Source organism: Notamacropus eugenii, chromosome 1 (assembly GCF_028372415.1).
Source record: "Notamacropus eugenii isolate mMacEug1 chromosome 1, mMacEug1.pri_v2, whole genome shotgun sequence".
NCBI lineage: Eukaryota > Metazoa > Chordata > Mammalia > Diprotodontia > Macropodidae > Notamacropus > Notamacropus eugenii.
This window is the reverse complement of record NC_092872.1, coordinates 536,979,954-536,986,342: the sequence shown is the minus strand read 5'-3', so window position 1 is coordinate 536,986,342 and position 6,389 is coordinate 536,979,954. Positions and strand designations below refer to the sequence as shown.

Below are 6,389 nucleotides of genomic sequence, written 5' to 3'. Positions count from 1 at the left end.
GGGCCTCACAACCCTTTGACCCAGTGCCTCAATAGAAAAAGCAAAAGGTACTTGACATCCTCCTATAAAACAAGGCCCCTAATTAAGCTTCCCACAATGGGCAAACCCATCAATGGGTGGGAAAGAGCTTTAATCACATTAAAATAATTAACGATACAAATACACTAGTTAAAGAAACTCTTGTTTCCATAGTTATTCCTTGTAAAGACTCTTGATGGATAAAGGCAAGATTCAAGCAGGGGTACTTGATTATACTAAAACAAAAACAGCGAAAGATCCTATTTTGATTGCCATCACTAGGGGTTATCCTAATCTACTCTGTATCATTCCAATTTTAGTATATGTACTGCCAAAGCAAGCACCTCCTACATTTATTCCAAGGATAAAATGAGATAATATTGATAAAGTGCTTTGCAAACCCCAACATACCATGTAAATGTAAACACTATAATTATTAATGTGTTGTTCTTAAATTTTGAAAGAAGGAAAGGGAAGGAAGGAGGGAGGCTCTAACATATCCCTGATTGATTGTTCTAGGGTGTTTCTATTCCTATTTGGTTATAAGTTGCTCTGTAAAAGCTTCTTAAAGTCATGGGCTCTGTCCTATTTCATCGCTGTTTTTCCAGGATAGGACTTTGCAACTTTGGGATTCTTTCTTGGAGCTGAATTGTCTCAGACTATGTTTCACGGTACATTCAGTCATCCACCAAGACATCAGGACCTACCCAGCTTGATTTCTTGCCATCTTCCCTACCACCCTATAAAGACTTCCTCCTCCATCCCTTTTTACTCTTGTTCTTGCTTTAGGAACAAAAATCAATTCAGTACATGATAGCCCCTAGGGAGAGCATGACACTCTGCTGTCCTGTGGCTCTATTCACAATCCCTGTGACATCCCCCCCAAAAAAATCCCCTTCTCTGGACACCCTGATAATTATCATAAGTGTCCCTATTAGAATCTAAATTCATTGGCAGCAGGTTCACTAACTTTTTGTATTTGTATTTGTAGTTTTCTAAGAGAAAGGCAAATCTTGATTATCTTTATTTAACCCTGATGGCCTGTCTTCCAAGCCCCCTATTAATAACACCTGCAGCTGACAGATACCTTCAGCCTCTGTTGCTATATTTTCATTGATGTCTTGTTTAATTCTCAATCCTTTCCATTTTTCCTTAAAGAAAGTGTCAGAGAGAATCCTCCTTTCTTTTACCTACTTTGTATTCAAATTTCTTCCTGGTAATTGTGCATTAACTCACCGAGTTCTACACTTACTTAGTGATAAATTCCCTTCAGCCTTTATCATAGACTATTTCCTTCTATTATATAGGAATGCAGGCAGTATATGGGCAAAACAGACTATTTTTTAGAGGTATTGAAACCAACCTGGAGACCTGGTTGGCTCAGAACACTAAAGGCTCAAACTCTTGTCATCACTTTTTCATTTCCTGAACACAAAACAGCCAGGAAGTACTCCAAGGATCACTCTGAGGCTTGATTGGTAGGTAATGATAGTTAGTTCAGGCAAGGGAATTTCACTTAGCTGAATATATTCAATGCCTATCTTTGTTGAATAGGCTTATTCAATATGGGCAAGTAAATATTTTTGTTTTTGTTAATAGTTAAATGATCTATGAGTATCTCATGTTATTTCACTATTGAATCTAAACAACCAGGGGACTAGCATACTCCAGAACACATAATATCATGAAATTAATTCATTTCCTTCTCACAGCTATTCCATAAATCAGTCAATAAATCAATGAAAAATGATTCATTATGCTCTTACTACTGCTGGACAATGTGCTAAGCACTGAGAATAAAAATAGTGCTAAGCAAGACAGCCCCTGCTCTCAAGGATCTTAAATTCTAACAAGGAATGGCAACACATAAAGGGGAGCTAAGTTGAAAGGGAGGGCACAGTGAAGGCAAATGGTAGCAAAACTAGGAGATGACTGGGAAGTGGCTTGTTGGGCCAGGTAAGATCAGGTGAAAAATAACCAAGCACATGGCCAGGCTATACATCTGGATGTTATATGAAGCATGGCCTATCTGGACTCAGATAGATGTAGGCTAGGTGAGTTAATTCTCTTTTGCCTATCAAAACAGCGTATCCTCAGGGTAGAAATTGCACAGCTGAATGGATTAAATTCCCCATGAACTGAGGGCATGGATTCTGGTAGTCCCATTCAAAGAATACTATTCCACATGGGGAAAAGTGGGGCAATGGTTGGACCTATGGCAGGATAGCTACAATAGATAGCAGAATTCATGGTCTGATTTGGGGTAAGTTAGATATTGTAGCTATTAACCAAACCAGAACTGGTCTCTAACCTGAGGGTGACTGGAGCAGAAATAAAGCCAACTAGAGACAAGAAAGTCAGGACACAAACAGAAGTTTAATTAATTTCAGTGAGGAAAATGATGTTTGCAAATGGAAGTCCCACCTCCTAAGAAGGAGGGTTTGACATGTTTAACAAGGCAGGTCTTATATACATAAAAACCACAAGCAGGCTGTGCCCTGAGCTTGGCATGACAGTACTCCTTTGTGCTGCAGAATGATCTCATCCTCTGGCAAAGTGTATTGCTTGGCCCAGCACCAGGTGTTCACTGAGGGATTTTGCTCCCTCTGTTTCCCAGGTCCATCCATCACATATCCACAATCCCTGTTTCTTGTCACTGGTAGGTATTATACTCCTGTTTCCATCACAGATCTCTGATTCTGCACCCTGTAAGCAATCACAGCCCCCAGGACTTGATATAATACTGTTCTCACAGGGCCCATGACAATTCAAGACCTAAAAGTGATTATTTCATGTCCCTTATGGTTTCCATGTTTATAAGATCTGCTTTTGGTACACCATGTTAAGCCCTACTTCTTGTGTGTGTGTGTGTGTGCGCGCGCGCGTGTGTGTGTATTGTGAAGGGGGCTTCCATTTATAAACATCATTTTTCTCCATCTGAAATTAAACTTTTCTTTGTGTCCTGACTCTCCTGTCTGTAGCCTTCTCTGTTGTGATCCCAGCCACCCCTAGCTTAAAGGCTTGTTTTGTTCTAGTTGACATGAAGGACACTAGCAGGAAACAAGAATAGACATTGAAAGTTAGGTCAACTCCCTGATCTTACAAGTGAAGGCAATGAGATTTAAAGAGGTAACTTTCCTCTCTAAGGGAACTCTGAGAGGTGATTTTCCTAATATCACATGTCGAGGTAGTAGAAGAGCCAGGACCAGAATTCACATCTTTTTAGTCCCTCTCTGATCTTTTGCCTATACACTAGAACTGATATATAGCATAAATGAAATCTGATCCTGCATGGCTGGTCTATATGCTATTTCATCAAGAGCAAAGCATATCTATCCATGCATTCATCTTGCTGATTCTTTGTAGTACTTAATCAATATTTTTCAAAGTAGAACTACAAAACTACTAACACTTTCAGAAATGCTGCTTCAGCACACACGTGAACACAAGGTAGTGTAAGATTAATAGTTTTGCCTGAGAAACTGTATACAGTACAAATGGATGCTCTTCAAATAAGAATTTAGAGGTGGGGGTGGGAAGGTATCTGTCTGCTGGGCTAGATGAATTATTCCCTTCTGCAGTATAAGCAGTTCAAAAGACAACAATTCTAAGCATCTCCACACATTTAATTTTAAATCAGTTTCTTTTCAAGTAGATACAGGTAAATTTTTTTTTATCAATTTCCTAAAGCCCACCACCACCCCAATCTTCTGGAATTAAGTAGAAAATCCTGTTGGACTAATTTGGATTGAATCAAATCATCTGTGTGAAGCACTTCTAATGGAAGTGGAAACTTCCTCCAAGATAGATACCTTGTCTGTAATATAAAATCTTGGAGGTGCCTAAGAGGTTAAAAAACTGCCCATAGTCATGTAGGCAGCAAATTTCAGATAAAGGACTTGAACTCAGGTCTTCCTCGTTTTAAGACTTGCCCTTCATCTACTATTACACACCATGTTAACTTATCTAAATCAGGTATCAAGTAGGAATAAAATATTAGGTAGAAATGTTTGGTGTGTTCTCTTTGAATGAGAGAGGAAATCAATATGTTGAATAAAGCCAAAGTTTCATTTCAATTAGAAGTTCTAACTGCTCTTTGAGATTATCTAATTCAGTGACTTTATTTGTTAAGTAACTTGTCAACAACCAGGCAAGTGGCAGGTAGAAAACCCAGGATTTGATCCCAGGTCATCTGATTTCAAGTCCAAGGCTCTTTGTACTGTACCATTCCAGTAAGAGTGATCACTCTCATAGTTTCACTTTATGTGGTTTTGGAAAATGATTAAAATTCAATTTCTGTGAGCACTGATATCAGCACCATGGATAGTATTTGTGACCCTGCTGAGACTCTAGTCAGTAGAAGAAATGGTGTTATTAATACCAGTAGCTTTCATTAGACTGACCCACTTTCTGTGCCTTTGGGTGGTCTGGTTTGCTCATTTCCTTTTGTCACTAGCCTTATAATTTGTGGGGCTGTGTCATTACAGTGAAATAACTCAGAGTTATTAAATTACATTTTATTTGTCTATTCAAATAACTTTATTTTGTTATGTTGAATTCCACAGCTTGATATTTGGGATACTGATACCAAAATGGAGAGGTCCCTAAGAATGCAAGAAGTTACTGGAAAAAAGGAAGTCATCTAAACTATTCTACTACTTCATATGTATATATCCCCTAGATGTATTCTCACTCTGAAATATCTTTGATTTTTTTTGTCTCCTTTCTTCTCCTCTGCAAATTCTTCCCCTCATCCATCTCCATAATCTTTTAATCTTTTCCTATGTATCACACTTCCTACTTCTTCATGGTAGACATAATTTTCTCCTATTCATAACCCTAATAATCTAATACACAGGACTCTGTCTCTAGTATACAGGGTCTAGCCTCAGTGGAAATATATTCTGGGAAAGTCAGATATCTCCTATAGTTCAATTTCACTTAAATCAACACAAGTCCTCAGGGACTCTGGCAGAATAAAGGTCCCAATTATGGAGGGCACAATCTGTAGAGGGGACATTAAATAATTTGGGCGTGTCCTAGAGCCAGCTCATACATTTTCATGAGAGCCAGTAGCTAAATTTTCATTGTATTTTCACCTCAATGATTTTACTGACTGTGTACATTTAAAAATGTGATATAGTGTTAATGCACATTAAACTTAAAAGTGTATCATGATTTTTGAGGAACCAGTTGTTACATATTTACCAACATACCCCTGGGGTGTTTGAAGGTATTATGGTCTCATAGGATTTAAATCTAAAAGGGACCATAAAGATCATTCTAATCTAATTCCATCGTTTTACACATAAGGAAAATGAGGAGCTTAAGTGACTTGGAAGCATAGAACCAGGAAGCTATACAACCAGTATTCGAACCCAGACATTCTGACCCCACACCCAGTATTCTCTTCACTTAACATGGGAGTGTATTTCAGGGTGGAGGAAAATGGATTTAGAAGAATGAAAGTCAAATGTCATCTATTTCACACATTATCTTTAAGCCAGCTTCCACCTGGTACAATCCTTTGCCCTCTGGAAAGGTAAGGGGAAGGCTGCAATAAAAGCTACTTAGCCAAGTATGAGTGGGAACAAAGACACTTCTATTTGTTCAGGAAAATATTTGTCTCTTAAGTATTACTGTTCCTTAAACTACTCCCTTTGTCATTGGATATGATGGGACTGAGCAGTGAGAAGAATGCATTCTAAGTGCATTTAAAGTTCAGTAGGTAAGTGCTCTCTCACAGCAACTGATGCAAAAATCACTTGGTTGTATTAGAAATTGCCCTGAAGGTTTTAGGGGCTTCCAAAGAGGAAGAAGGGGCTTCCAAAGAAGAAAAATGCTCTGGTAAATGGTAAAAGAGACTGGATTTTGTCATGAATGAATATAGCAACAAAGAGGGTTTGGTGAAAGGCAGGAAACGTGGTGGTGAATGTGATTAGTGAGGAGAGATCCATAAAATCTGGGGGGCACAGAACTATGGCAACAATGGTGTTTAATAAAACCTATCCTTTCCTTATTGTCCTCAGGGTGGTGTTAGAGAGAATGTTCATGAGTGTTGGTGTTGGCCTAGATTGTACCTTACTCCATGCATAGCTTGAACCATAATGAAGAGCAAACAGTGATGAAGCTATAAGGTTAATTCTAGTGTAGTCTAGCTGAATTATGCCACCTGAGCTTGTTTTTTTATTTTTATATTCCTATTTCCATATAGAGGTGTTTCTTTGTCCATAGAAGCAAAAGGCATCAATAACTTAGGCTACCTAATATACTCTGAGGAAGGTACTTGAAAATGAGGGTTGTCCTTGGCTGAGTGACAAGAAAAGAGAGTGATGATAGAAAAGTATGGATGGGAAATCTGATTAGACACA

The 6,389-nt window shown here is 38.4% G+C and overlaps 1 pseudogene; it reads right to left on the bottom strand.

Annotated features, from left to right (window-relative positions):
• Positions 1–261: 261 nt before the first annotated feature.
• LOC140521810 (U6 spliceosomal RNA) lies at positions 262–362 on the bottom strand (annotated as a pseudogene).
• Between the last annotated feature and the right edge of the window lie 6,027 nt (positions 363–6,389).